This window comes from Balaenoptera acutorostrata, chromosome 5 (genome assembly GCF_949987535.1).
Source record: "Balaenoptera acutorostrata chromosome 5, mBalAcu1.1, whole genome shotgun sequence".
Classification (NCBI taxonomy): domain Eukaryota; kingdom Metazoa; phylum Chordata; class Mammalia; order Artiodactyla; family Balaenopteridae; genus Balaenoptera; species Balaenoptera acutorostrata.
In genome coordinates this window covers 128,336,606-128,352,672 of record NC_080068.1, presented here as the reverse complement: position 1 = coordinate 128,352,672, position 16,067 = coordinate 128,336,606, and positions in this window count along the sequence as shown.

Genomic DNA, 16,067 nt, shown 5'->3' with positions numbered 1-16,067 from the left:
CTAGCAAGGGTCCTAAGAACATGAGTGTCTCCAAATGGGGTGCTACCTCAAAACAGGAAACTAAACTGTGTTTAAAAAAAAAAATTAAAAGCTATGGGAGAGATCCTGGCAGAGAGGAAATGGATGCCAAGGACAGTAAAATGTGCCTTCAAATAAACCATGTATTTTGCAAAGTAAACACTCCAATTTAACTACAATGGGCTGAAGTCCTGATGACTTGCTCCAAGATTCCTAAGGTTCTCATTTCTTTGAAAGAGAGGGAAAGGGTTTCTCTCCTCCACAATGACTCAGATCTGATTTCCAGCCAAATCTGGTAAGTATAGGCTCAGCCAGACTTGATTTGTTGTAGAAAAACCTACTCCTGCAGCACAAATGTCATGCAACAAGTATTTATTGGTCACCATAGAGTGACATTTAATGAGTCTGCTTCCATTTACTTAGTAATAGATTTTTTTTTTATAATTGGCTTTCTAAGAAATCTATTCTCCTCGTATCAAGTTGGGCATAAAAGCCACCCCCTGTTATAATATGAGCAGGAATCTAACACACAGCAAAACATAGAGGTTCAACTGGCATTCTGCTGATAAACAAAAATAACAGATTAACAAGTTTCAACGAGCAGAATATAAATCTTGATTTTTGGAGAGACAAAGCACTGAGCAAATGGAAAAAGTTGCTACTAACATGTAATAAGTACTTGAAGCAAGATACACTGCAAAGCATATTGGAGGGAAACCTCCTTAGAAATACTGTTTAGGAAAACATGATAAAGTTTGAGCAAATAAAATTAAATTTATGCTGTTACATCATCTCTCAGGTTTTCCAAAGCTGTTATAAAACATTAGCCCATTGATATGGAATGAATAAAGACTACTGTACTGTGGGAACAGGACTTGAGTTCTGGGTTAGGTGAAGGAAAGTATCCTGTTTTTACCCCTACATTACTCCCTTCTGAAATTATTTTTCCTAAAATATCTTATCCTTTACATTCAGAGAAACATATAAATAATGGGCATAGTAAGTACTCTTCCAGAAGTATTCACATTATCTTTGGCATTCAAAATACCTGAAAAATCAATAGCAGAGATAAATTGCTCTTTCTTTGGATTTAAAATAAACCGTAAGAAGCTTTCAGGTGGTTAATTAGCTATTTTAATAACTTTTTAAAAAATATAAATTAGGATAACTGCTAGTCAATATCATAATAGTTCATTTAATATCAACCTTCCCTACTTATAATCTTGAATATAAATATAAATCTGAAAATGGCATTTTAAATCTAGAGGAAATTCCTTCAAGAAGAAACACTAAAAGTTCTAAAATTGTTATTTGTTCCTAGAATAAGAATTCTTGATTTTTCTTAAAATTTTCTCCTTGGAAACCCTCCTACACTGTTGGTGGGAATGTAAATTGGTGAAGCCACTGTGGAGAATACTATGGAGAATCCTTAAAAAATAAAAATAGAGCTACCATATGATCCTACAATCCCACTCCTGGGCATATACCTGGAGAAAACCATAATACGAAAAGATACATGCACCCCAGTGTTCACTGCAGCACTATTTACAATAGCCAAGACATGGAAGCAACCTAAATGTCCACTGACAGATGAATGGATAAAGAAGATGTGGTACATATAAACAATGGAATAGTACTCAGCCATAAAAAAGAATGAAATAATGCCATTTGCAGCAACATGGGTGGACCTAGATATTATCATGCTAAGTGAAGTAAGCCAGACAGAGAAAGACAAATATAATATTGCTTATATGTGGAATCTAAAAAAAAAAGACCCTAGACCCATAGACATAGACAACCAACTTGTGGTTACCAATGGGGAGTGGGGGAGGGATAAATTAGAAGTTTGGGATTAACATATACACACTGCTATGTATAAAACATATAACCACCAAGGACCTACTGTATAGCACAGGGAACCATACTCAATATTTTGTAATAACCTATCAGGGAAAATAATCTGAAAAAGAATATAGATGTAGATATATAGATGTATCTGAATCACTTTGCTGTACACCTGAAACTAACACAACAGTGTAAATCAACTACCCTTCAATTTAAAAAAAAAAAAGTAGAAAAAAATTTCTCTTTGGATTGTGGTATTTTGTGGTATGAAATAAGCTTTTTAGGTTTTGACAGTTTCCAGATTTCATATTAAGTGTAAATTACTATTTTCTTATATACCTGAGAACATTTAAAATTTAACTGAAATTAAAAATAAATAAAAAATGACTTTTCTATATATTAAAATTATTTTGATTTGGAAGCATGATCCTGGGACTGTTTAATAATTATCTGATAATTAAGAGTCACTTTTCCTAGGTATTAGGGCTTACAACTTGTGCCCCTTTATACACAGTTTATTTTTTCATAAATATTTTCCATTGTTCATGTTGTGAACTTTTGATGACATTTATTTTTGTAAATGCACAAAACAGAAATATACATGACAGTTTTCAGGCTCTTAATAAACATTTCTTGAAAGTTAGATTTACTTATACATGTATTTTTATCAACCATCATTCTTATGCATACAAAGCAAATTATAAACAAAATATTTAGATGAAAGCATACAAGATACTTCTTCATATTCAGAAGTGACTATTCCAAGTGACTTCTTACTCTGAATCATTGAATTCTGTTTTTTTTTCAGACATTATCTTCCTCTGGCCAGCAGTTCTATATAAAGTGCTACATTATTGCACCTGTTATTTTCTTCCAGATCTTTGACAGCCATTTTGCAATTTGATAATCATTTGATCTGGTACTTTCTGGATCTCAAGGCAAGTGTCTATTGAAGGTTTTCAAACAGAAACTTGGATCCATGGTTCTTTCTCAAATGTTTCTTTAACTGTTTTGTTTACTTAAGCATAGAAGGTTTGCCCTCCTCTAGCAATGTTACCTAGGCTGTTGCCCCAGAATTGACCCCTGCCCCTCCCTCAAATAGAAACCAATCACTCTTATCTAAGTTTCAGGAGGAAGCTGAAAGAGAGAAAAAAACAAGAACTCTTTAGAACCAACTAGGCACAAGATGGCGGAAGATTTGCCCTCCAGTAGACCTTGAGCCTTGTTATATGCTCATTGTAATGCATCAGCATGTTCAATGACGCACACACCAATGCCCTGACAGTTGATGACTGCCATGACAACAACCAGAAAAGCCCATACAAGGACTGAAAAAAAAGTCGCATCAGTTTCAGGTCCAAACCACACCCCTGTTCTCTAATAACTCATGAATATTCCTCCCACTCTTTCCAATTCCCTCCCTTTTACCTAGATCAACCCTCCTATATATTTGGTGTCTCCACCTGAATTGGGTTGAGAAGTTGATTTGTGAACTAGGTTCCTGCTTCTCCATTCTTTGGCCATTGAATAAAGCTTGTGCTATTTCAGTCTCAGCATGGGTTCAATATTGACTGCATGAATCCAAACGGGAAAAGAACCTCCCTGGCTGAGACAGGGGGTCTTGGCTGGGGCTAGGCCCCAGGTGCAGGTCTGTTCTACCAACTCAGTAACAGCAATGCCTTTACGAATATATCCAAGGCACTAAACTATTCTGTGAGCTTGTTTTTTAACTGATGAAGTTCTTGAATCCTCAGGCAATATCAACTACTCATCACTCTGCCTAGCCAATAGCAATTTTAAGATGTAGCCCAATTTTGAATAAAATATAATACCATGTGTATCTGAGATGCAGTGAAATATAACATTAGTCTTTTGGTAACAGCAGTGTCATGGAGAAAAGTAGCCAGCAGCCAGTGATATTGCCAGATATTCAAACCCATTGTCTGCAGCAGCAACAGAAGAGAACTGCCCTTCATTAGCTATCATGAGGCACTTCAGAAACCCATATGGAACAAAGGATATGCTCTGGAACGATCTGGGAGTCTGATTTGGTCGATGGACATCAACCAAATATTTCATGTTTAACTGGTGTTACAGCTAAACTCCTGAGTCCTTTAGGATGCAGCACTTTAGAGAAATACTATAACATTTTATTAAAGCATAGCTAATGTTTATTGCTATTTCACATTTGCATATCACAGCAATGTGACATTTTAGTTCTGCTAATTATACTACTTCTTGAATAATTTGCAGTAATATTTTCTGCTACATTTGATATCTTTTATCTCTTATTTTATCCTGCCTCTGACAAACAAATATCTAAACAAAGCCTTAAATATTTATTTTCAAGTTATATTATCTTAATATTTCAATTACCTTTCCTTTTAGATTCTTTGGGGAAATTCGTTTTGTTGAATCTTGAAACAGTATAGCTCTTAATACATTATACAGGGAATTATAAAAGTATAAGTACCAAAAGGTAAAGTAATCTTTATAAAGAGACATTTTATAATGTGTTTCTTCTCAGGGAACGTGATGGGGATTAAGTATGAGACGAGAAAGAAAAATCATTTGGGGAAACATAAAATACTACCTTGCTTCCCATCCTGAGGGAATAATAATCAGCATGCCTAAAAGGAATGGCAAGCATTTATATTTTATATATATATACACATATATATATATATATATATATACATATATATATATATATATATATATATATATGTGTATATATATATATATATATATATGGTCCAGATTTATATCTTGCCCCTCTGGTTAGATCCTCTGTTGTGTTTTTTTGCTGTGTTCTGCCTAATAGGGGCACCTGAGTCATAAATGACATTGTCAGCCAGCTTCCATCTGACTCAGAACCCAGGTATAAAACTAAATGAGTTTCTTTAATTTGAGATCATTCAGAACTTTTGGGGTTTCAAATTAAACTAGTTTAAGAATAAAACAAAACAAAACAAAACAACAATTTACTAGAAGGCTACTGAGGGTTTACAGGGCAGAGAAAGAACTGTAGGATCAACGCCATCTTTGGGATTTTAGGAAGAGGAAACTTTTGTTGCCAGGATACTGCTTTTCCTTCCCTCTCTCTCCCTCTCTCTCCCCCTCTCTCCCTCTCTTCAACCTTTCATTTCCATCTGTTACTCATCTTTTTTTGTACTTTCTTCCCTTAATTCTGTCCTTGTGTACTCAAGTTCCTTGCACATAATGAGGAATATCACAAATGGTGTAGCCTTATATTCACATCCTAGCTCTGTGACTTGAGAAGCAAGGGCTCTCCACTGAGGTGAGTAAGAACAATCTTGGGAAATAACACTAATTGGCCAAGACTATGTCACATGCCTTTCCCGTATGAAATCCCATGGACAGGGCTACTAATTGGCCAGGACTAAATCACATGTCTTTCTCTGTGATCAGGGGTGTGTCACCTGTTACTGGTGAAATGCAGAAAAGAAGCATTTCAAACAGACAGAAGCAGTAGCTAACCCAGGAGTTTAGGAAGGCACTTAAAAGATTTGTTGAGAATAGCATAGTTCACAACTTAGAATAAGAAATGTATCTACTTCATTAGAGTTAGCAGAATTATATAACACATTATATCTAAAACATTATGAGATTCTGATAACAAGTTCTAATTTCTTCTTTCCTCTCCTTACTGATCTTATCTGATCTTGTTTTCAGCTTCTTTTTAGGCTGTTCCTTGGGGCTTATTTCCTCTCATTGCAAGATGGATTCTCTATCATTTTATGTGGCCCCACATAAAAGTGTGCTTTCTCTACACTGAGTGGTATCCAGTAACTAATTTCTAACTAGCATCCAGTGATATTTTCCCCTATACCCTTAGTCACAGTCTCAAGAATGGAGACTTCTATCAGTCTTCCTCTTTAGTGGGAATACTTCACCTGGTGTTCTAGTTTCCAATCATCTATCACCATGAAAAAAAAATATGAGTACAATGACAATGCTTGCCTGTCAATATAAACAGGACCATTTTTTCTCACTTGCCCATTGTCTGCACCTTCAGTAATGGCAGCTTAATGAACAGTATGCTTATTTACACAGCTTGGAGTACCAGCCAAATTTAGACTTAGTTTGAATATACCCTCTACCTTGAAAATGCTTGCTGCTCCATTCTCCCTTAACTTTTTATATTTTGTTTGTCTTCTCATTAATTCAATAGATTTTACCTTTCCTTAAATCCCCTTACCTAAAACTCCCTTCACCTTTTAAAAAGTGTAATTTACTGTATCTTATATTTACTTGTAACATTGTTTTTCAGTTGGAGATCAGGTTACAAAGCTGCATATATTTTAAGTGGTTTGTCCATAACTTTATCTTTCCAGCATGCCTTCTTATTTCAGTGAACAATTTTACATAACACAAAATGTTCAAGAATGCATGTATCACGTTGTAGTAGAAATGACTGTATACATACACCCATATTACAGAAGCATTATTTAATCATACCCAATCAAATTAGGTAAACATCACAATGTGTTAACACAAGTAGAAATGGTAGAATAGTGTTAGAAACTTGGTATATGAAGTTGAGCAAAGAGCTCAGCTTCTCCCATGAACACAACAAAACTACAACTATATGTAGAGCAAACCTCTCTGAGAACAACCTGAAGACTAGCAGAACGGCTCTTTTCCAACTAAGAATATAAAGAAAAAACACACTAAGATGGGTAGAAGGGAAGAGAAGTGATCTAGTCAGGACACACCCCCCCAGTGGGTGACCCAAAAGAGGAAGGAAATATCACTAACAGTGAGGCTCCCTTAAGGAGCAAAGGGTTCAAGCCCCATATTGGGCACCTCAGCCCTGGAGTCCAGCACTGGAAGATAAGGCCCCTTAACTGGTTTTGAAATCCAGTATGTCTTACAATAGGTAGAACTGGAGGGCTGTAGGAAACAAAATGTGCTCTTACAGTGTGAACCACAATCCTATTTGTTCCCAGTCCCAGTGCAGAGGCAGCAGATTGAAAAGTGCTTTGTACTCTAGCCAGCTTGCCAACAGTGCCCCAGTATGCACTGCCAGTCTGCACTGAGCTCCAGCTCCAACCACCCCCTACCACCTGCCAAAACATCAGCCCTTCTGCACTCTGGGAAAAGCTATGGCCCATACTGGGCTCTGGCTCCAGGCCTTCCCTCCTTCAAGGTGGCACTGCCTGCATCCGCTGAGAGAAGCCCAGGCCTGTTCCGTGCTCCAGCCCTACCCCTTCTGGCTGCAGGCTTCCCCCACCCCACCCTTAAGGCAGCAGCCACCAGCACACTCTGCAAAAATCCTCAGCCCACACTCGTTTCAACTTCAGCCTTCCTGCCAAAGCCACTGGGCACACAGAAACTGCATAGGTGCACTCCTATACAAGGACACAACTTTAAAACTGGAAAAGGTAACTGTTTCACCTAATTTCATGGAGACAAACACAAAAAGTCAAACAAAATGAGAAGACAGTAGAATATGTTCCAAACAAAAAAATAAGAAAAAAACCCTAATGAAAAGAGATAAGTAATTTACCAGATAAAGAGTTCAAATGGTCATTTTAAAAAAGCTCACCAAAATAGGGAAAACAATAAGGAAACACAATGAGAATTTCAACAAAGAATTAGAACATAGAAAAGGAACCACACAGATGGATACAATCACTGAAATGAAAAATACACTCGAGGAGATCAACAGGAGATTAGATGCTAAAGAAAAATATATAAGGGGCCTGGAAGACAGAATAGTGGAAATCACCCAATCAAAAGAGCAAAAAGAAAAAAAAAATTAAAAAAGAGGATATTTAAGGAACCTTAGGAACTACATCAAATGTACTAACATTTGCATTACAGAGGTCTCAGAAGGAGAAAAGAGAGCAAGAGAGGCAGAAAATATATTTGATAGAATTATGGCTGAAAATCTCCCTAATCTGAAGATGGAAATAGATATCCAGGTACAGGAAACACAGAGAGTCCCAAACAAGATGAACCCAAACAGATCCACACCAAAAGATATCATCTTTAAAATGACAAAACTTAAAGAGAATTTTAAAGGCAGCAAGAGAAAAAGAGTCACATACAAAGAACCCCCATAGTGTTATCAGCTGATTTTTCAGCAGAAATTTTAAGGCCAGAAAGGAGTGGCATGATATATTTAAAGTGCTGAAAGGAAAAAAAAAACACAAACTATAACCAAAGATATTCTACCTAGCAAGGTTATCACTAAGAGTTGAAGGACAGGTAAAGTGTTCCCCAGACAAGCAAAACTAAAAGAGTGTATCACCACTAAACCAGACTAATAAGAAATGGGTACAAATTGGGAGATTGGGATTGACATATATACACTAATATGTATAAAATAGATAATGAATAAGAACCTGCTGCATAAAAAAATAAATAAAATAAAATTCAAAAATTCAAAAAAAGAAATGGGTATAGAGGAAATACAATCCAGCAATTCTACTTCTGGATATTTATCTGAAAAAAAATGAAAAAAAAAAACAATTCAAAAAGATATATGTATCCCAATGCATATAGAAGAATTATTTTATTTTTACTTTTTAAAATTAGGGTATAGTTGCTTTACAATGTTGTGTTAGTTTCTGCTATACAACAAAGTGAATCAGCTATAAGTATATATATATTCCCTCCCTCTTGGACCTCCCTCCCACCCTCCCATCCCACTCATCTAGGTCACCACAGAGCACCAAGCTGAGCTCCCTGTGCTATACAGCAGGTTTCCACTAGCTATCTATTTTACACATGACAGTGCACATACATCAATACCAATTTCCCAATTCATCCCAACCCTCCTTCCCCATGACACCAGGTCCACACATCTGTTCTCTACATTTGTGTCTCTATTCCTGTCCTGACAATAAGTTCATCTTTGCCATTTTTCTAGATTCCACATATATGTGTTAATATATGATATTTGTTTTTCTCTTTCTGATTTACTTCACTCTGTACGACAGACTCTAGGTCCATCCATGTCTCTACAAATGACCCAATTTCGTTCCTTTTTATGGATGAGTAATATTCCATTGTATATATGTACCACATCTTCTATATCCATTCATCTGTCAATGGACATTTAGGTTGCTTCCATGTCCTGGCTATTGTAAGTAGTGCTTCAGTGAACATTGGGGTGCATGGGTCTTTTTGAATTATGGTTTTCTCAGGGTATATGCCCAGTAGGGGGATTGCTGGGTCATATGGTAGTGCTAATTTTAGTTTTTTAAGGATCCTTCCTTCTATTCTCCATAATGGTTGTATCAATTTACATTCCAACCAATAGTGTAAGAGGATTCCCTTTTCTCCACACCCTCTCCAGCATTTACTGTTTGTAGATTTTTCTGATGATGGCCATTCTGACCAGTGTGAGGTGATACCTCATTGTAGTTCTGATCTGCATTTCTCTAATAATTAGTGATGTTGAGCATCTTTTCATGTGCCTCTTGGCCATCTATATGTCTTCTTTGGAAAAATGTCTATTTAGGTCTTCCACCCATTTTTTGAGCTGTTTGTATATTTTGGAGATTAATCCCGTGCTTGGTTTGCAAATAATTTCTCCCATTCTGAGGGTTGTCTTTTCACCTTGTTTATGGTTTTCTTTGCTGTGCAAAAGCTTTTAAGTTTAATTAGGTCCCATTTGTTTATTTTCATTTTTATTTTCATTACTCTAAGAGGTGGATCAAAAAAGATCTTGCTGTGATTTATGTCAGAGTGTTCTTCCTATGTTTTCCTCTAAGACTTTTATAGTGTCTGGCCTTACATTTAGGTCTTTAATCCATTTTGAGTTTATTTTTGTGTATGGTGTTAGGTAGTGTTCTAATTTCATTTTTTTCCATGTAGCTGTCCAGTTTTCCCAGCACCACTTCTTGAAGAAACTTTTCTCCATTGTATATCCTTGCCTGCTTTGTCATAGATTTGGTGAACATAGGTATGTGGGTTTATCTCTGGGCTTTCTATCCTGTTCCATTGATCTATATTTCTGTTTTTGTGCCAGTACCAAACTGTCTTGATTACTGTAGCTTTGTAGTATATATAGTCTGAAGTCAGGGAGCCTGAATCCTCCAGTTCTGTTTTTTTTTCTCAAGATAGCTCTAGCTATTGTGGGTCTTTTGTGTTTCCATACAAATTGTAAAATTTTTTGTTCTAATTCTGTGAAAAATGCTTTGGTAATTTGATAGGAACTGCACTGAATCTGTAGATTGCTTTGGATAGTATAATCATTTTCACAATATTGATTCTTCCAATCCAAGAACATGTGTACCTCTCCTTCTGTTTGTGTCATCTCTGATTTCTTTCATCAGTGTCTTATAGTTTTCTGAGTAGTTCCTTTGCCTCCTTAGGTAGGTTACCAGCTTATTTTTCAGCAGAAACTCTGCAGGCCAGAAGGGAGTGGCAGGATATATTTAAAGTGATGAAAGGGAAAAACCTACAACCAAGATTACTCTACCCAGCAAGGATCTCATTCAGATTCAATGGAGAAATCAAAAGATTTACAGACAAACAAAAGCTAACAGAATTCAGCACCACCAAAACCAGCTTTACAACAAATGCTAAAGGAACTTCTCTAGGCAGGAAACACAAGAGAAGAAAAAGACCCCCCAAAACAAACCCAAAACAATTAAGAAAATGGTAATAGGAACATACATATTGATAATTACCTTAAATGTAAATTGATTAAATGCTCCAACCAAAAGACACAAACTGGCTGAATGGATACAAAAACAAGACCCATATATATGCTTTCTACAAGAGACCCACTTCAGACCTAGGGACACATAGAGACTGAAACTGAGGGGATGGAAAAAGATATTCCATGCAAATGGAAATCAAAAGAAAGCTGGAGTAGCAATACTCATATCAGACGAAACAGACTGTAAAATAAAGACTGTGACAAGAGACAAGGAAGAATACTACATAATGATCAAGTGATCAATCCAAGAAAAAGATATAAGAATTATAAATATTTATGCACCCAACATAGGAGCACCTCAATACATAAGGCAAATTCTAACAGCCATAATAGAGGAAATTGGCAGGAACAGGATAATAGTGGGGGATTTTAATACCCCACTTACACCAATGAACAGATAATACAGAAAGAAAATAAAAAAGGTAACACAAGCTTTAAATGACACAATAGACCTGATAGACTTAATTGATATTTATGGGACATTCCATCCAAAAGCAGTAGAATACACTCAATTTCTTCTCAAGTGCACAAGGAACATTCGCCAGGACAGATCACATCTTGGGTCACAAATCAAGCCTCGGTAAATTTAAGAAAAATGAAATTGTATCAAGCATCTTTTCTGACCACAATGCTATGAGATTAGACATCAATTACAGGAAAAAAAACTAAAAAACACAACAACACGGAGGCTAAAAAATATGGTACTAAGTAACAACGAGATCACTGAAGTAATCAAAGAGTAAATCAAAAAATACATAGAAACAAATGAAAAGGAAAACACAATGACCCAAAACCTATGGGATGCAGCAAAAGCAGTTCTAAGAGGGAAGATTATAACAATTGAATCCTACCTCAGGAAACAAGAAAAATCTCAAATAAACAACCTAACCTTATACTTAGAGCAACTAGAGAAAGAAGAACAAAGAAAACCCAAAGTTAGTAGAAGGAAAGAAATCATAAAAATCAAATCAGAAATAAATGAAATAGAAACAAAGAAAACAATAGCAAAAATCAATGAAACTAAAAGCTGGTTCTTTGAGAAGATAAACAAAATTGATAAACCTTTAGCCAGACTCATCAAGAAAAAAACAGAGAGGATTCAAGTCAATAAAATTAGAAATGAAAAAGGAGAAATTACAACTGACATTGCAGAAATACAAAGGATCATAAGAGACTACTACAAGCAACTACATGCCAATAAAATGGACAACCTGGAAGAAATGGACAAATTCTTAGAAAGGAATAACCTTCCAAGACTGAACCATGAAGAAATAGAAAATATAAACAGACCAATCACAAGTAATGAAATTGAAACTGTAATTAGAAATCTTCCAACGAACAAAAGTCCAGGACCAGATGGCTTCTCAAGTGAATTCTATCAAACATTTAGAGAAGAGCCAAAACCCATCCTTCTCAAACTCTTCCAAAAACTTGCAGAGGAGGGAACACTCCCAAGCTCATTCTACAAGGCCACCATCGCCCTGATACCAAAACCAGACAAAGATATCACAGACCAAAAGAAAATTACAGACCAATATCACTAATGAACATAAGATTCAAAAATCCTCAACAAAATACTAGCAAACCAAATACGGCAATACATTAAAAGGATCATACACCAGGATCAAGTGGGATTTGTCCCTGGGATGCAAGGATGTTACAATATTCACAAATCAATCAATGTGATACACCACATTAACAACCTAAAGAATAAAAACCATATGATCACCTCAATAGATGCAGAAAAAGCTTTTGAAAAAATTCAACACCCATTTATGATAAAAACTCTCCAGAAAGTGGGCATAGAGAGAACCTACCTCAACATAATAAAGGCCATATACAGCAAACCCACAGCAAACATCATTCTCAACGGTGAAAAACTGAAAGCATTTCCTCTAAGATCAGGAACGAGACAAGGGTGTCCACTCTCACCACTATTATTCAACATAGTTTTGGAAGTCCTAGCCATGGCAATCAGAGAAGAAAAAGAAATAAAAGGAATCCAAATTGGAAAAGAAGAAGTAAAACTGTCACTGTTTGTAGATGACATGATACTATACATAGAAAATCCTAAAGCTGCTACAAGAAAACTACTAGAGCTCATCAATGAATTTGGTAAAGTTGAAGGATAGAAAATTAATGTAGAGAAATCTCTTGCATTCCTATACACTAACAACAAAACATGAGAAAGATAATTAAAGAAACAACCCAATTTACCATTGCAACAAAAAGAATAAAATACCTAGAATTATTTTCAATAGCCAAGATATGGAAGCAACCTAAGTGCCCATCGACAAATGAATGGATAAAGAAAATATACTACTCAGCCATAAAAATGGGGGGAAAAAAGAATGAAATCTTGCCATTTGTGATAACATGGATGGCCCTAGGGGGTATTATGCTTGGTGAAATAAGTCAGACAGAGAAAGACAATAAATGTTTTCATTTATATGTGAAGTCTAAGAAACAAAACAAACAAACAAATATAACAAGATAGAAACAGACTTACAGATACAGAGAACAAACTAGTGGTTCCCAAAGGAGAAAGGGGGATGGGGAGGGGCAAAAGAGGTGAATGGAATTAAGAGGTACAAACAACCTGTTATAAAATAAGTCACACACACAAATAAAATACTTAGGAGTAATCTTGACCAAGGAGGTGAAAAGACTTATGCTGAGAACTATAAAACATTAGTAAATGAAACTGAAGATGATTCAAAAAAATGGAAAGATATCTCATGCTCTTGGATTGGATGAATTAATATTGCTATGATGGCCATACTACTCAAAGCAATCTACAGAGTTAATGTGATCCCTATCAAATTACCTTTGACATTTTTCACAGAATTAGAACAATAATCATAAAATTTATGTGGGACCATAAAAGACCCAGAATTGACAAATGAATCCTTAGGAAAAAGAACAAAGCAGGAAGCATAACCCTCCCAGACTTCAGACAATACTACAAAGCTACAGAAATCAAAACAGTGTGGTACTGGCACAAAAACAGACATATGTATCAATGGAACAGAATAGAGAGCCCAGAAATAAACACACACACCTACGGTCAATAAATCTTCAACAAAGGAGGAAAGAATATACAATGGAGGTGGTGTTGGGAAAGTTGGACAGCCACATGTAAATCAATGAAGTTAGAATATTCCCTTACACCATGCAGGAAAATAAACTAAAAATAGCCTAGGGACTTCCCTGGTAGCACAGTTGTTAAGCCTCCACACTCCTAACGCAGGGGGCTCAGGTTTGATCCCTGGTCAGGGAACGAGATCTCACATGCATGCCGCAACTAAGAGTTTACATGCTGCAACAAAGGAGCCCATGTGCCGCAACTAATACATGGTGCAACCAAAAAAAAAAAAAAAAAAAAAAGAGTGCTTTCCCAGATTTCGGCTTAAAAAAAAAAATAGCCTAAAGACTTAAATGTAAGGCATGACACCATAAAGCTTAGAAGAGAACATAGGCAAAACATTTTCTGACATCAATCTAACCAAAGTTTTCTTAGGTTACTCTCCAAAGGCAATAGAAATTTAAAAAATGGGACCTAATCAAACCTACAAGCTTCTGTACAGCCAAGGAAACCATAAACAAAACAAAAAGTCAACCTACGAACTGGCAGAAAATATTTGCAAATGATGTGACCGACAAGGGCTTAATTTCCAAAACATACAAATAGCTCATACAATTCAATGACAACAACAACAAAAAACAAACAACCCAATAGAAAAATGGGCAGAAGACCTAAATAGACATTTCTCCAAAGAAGACATACAGATAGCCAACAGGCACATGAAAAGATGCTCACCATTGCTAATTATTAGAGAAATGCCAATCAAAATTACAATGAGGTGTACCACCTCACACCTGTCAGAATGACCATCATTAAAAAGTCTACAGGGGCTTCCCTGGTGGCGCAGTGGTTGAGAGTCTGCCTGCCAATGCAGGGGACACGGGTTCGAGCCCTGGTCTGGGAAGATCCCACATGCCGCGGAGCAGCTGGGCCCGTGAGCCACAATTGCTGAGCCTGCGCGTCTGGAGCCTGTGCCCCGCGACGGGAGGGGCCGCGATAGAGAGAGGCCCGCGCACCGCGATGAAGAGCGGTCCCCGCACCGCGATGAAGAGTGGCCCCCCCTTGCCGCAACTGGAGAAAGCCCTCGCACGAACCGAAGACCCAACACAGCCAAAAATAAATAAATAAATAAATAAAATCAAGTAAAAAAAAAAAAAAAAAAGTCTACAAATAACAACTACTGGAGAGGGTGTGGAGAAAAGGAAACCCTCCTACACTGTTGGTATGTATGGGAATGTAAATTGGTGTAGCACCTGTGGATAACAGTTTCCTCAAAAAACTAAAATAGAGTTGCCATATGATCCAGCAATCCCACTCCTAAGCATATATGCAGACAAAGTATTATTCAAAAAGATACATGCACCCCAATGTTCATTGTAGCACTATTTATAATAGCCAAGACATGGAAACAACATAAATGTCCATCAACAGATGAATGGATAAAGAAGATGTGGTACATATATACAATGGAACACTACTCAGCCATAAAAAAGAATGAAATAATGCCATTTGCAGCAACATGGATGAATTTAGAGATTATCATACTAAGTGAAATAAGTCAGAAAGAGAAATACAAATACCATATGATATCACATATGTGAAATCTAAAATATGACACAAATGAACTTATCTATGAAATAGAAACAGACTCACATAGAGAACAGATTTGTGGTTGCCAAGGGGGAATGGGATAGGGGAGGGATGGATTGGATTTTTGAGATTAGCAGACACAAACTGTTATATATAGAATGGATAACAACAAGGTCCTACTGTATAGCACAGGGAACTATATTCAATATCATGTGATAAACCATAATGGAAAAGAATATGAAAAAGAAAGTATATATATAACTGAATCACTTTTCTGTACAGTAGAAATTAACATAACATTGTAAATCAACTATACTTTGATAAAATAAATGTAAAAAAATAAGTCACAAGAATGTGATGTACAGAACAGGGAATATAGTTAATGTTCTATATTCTTTGTATGGTGTGTAATCTATAAAAATATGAAATTAATATGGTATACACCTGAAACTATACTTCATCTAAAAAGAAAAAGATGAGCAAGGAGCATTATGATATCAACTCTAATGAAATCTATTATCTGGGAATATATCAGTCACTCAAACAGATAAACATAAACTTTCAATAGTGAGAATGGTTTTTGAATTGTGTGAGATGAAGATATTAGTTGAGAAATTAGGGTGTTATTGGTGTCAAGGCAAGAAACAAGAAGTTATACAGCAAATGGTTTCCTTAAATCATGCACCAATTCCAAACATTTTTTTTTTAGGTCACACCATCTATTTGTATGGCTAATCAAAAATTGGCTTTCCACTTATGCCTATTAGGTCTGTGGGCTTTCTAATATATAACAATATATAAGTATAGAATATTGTGGCATGCAATATC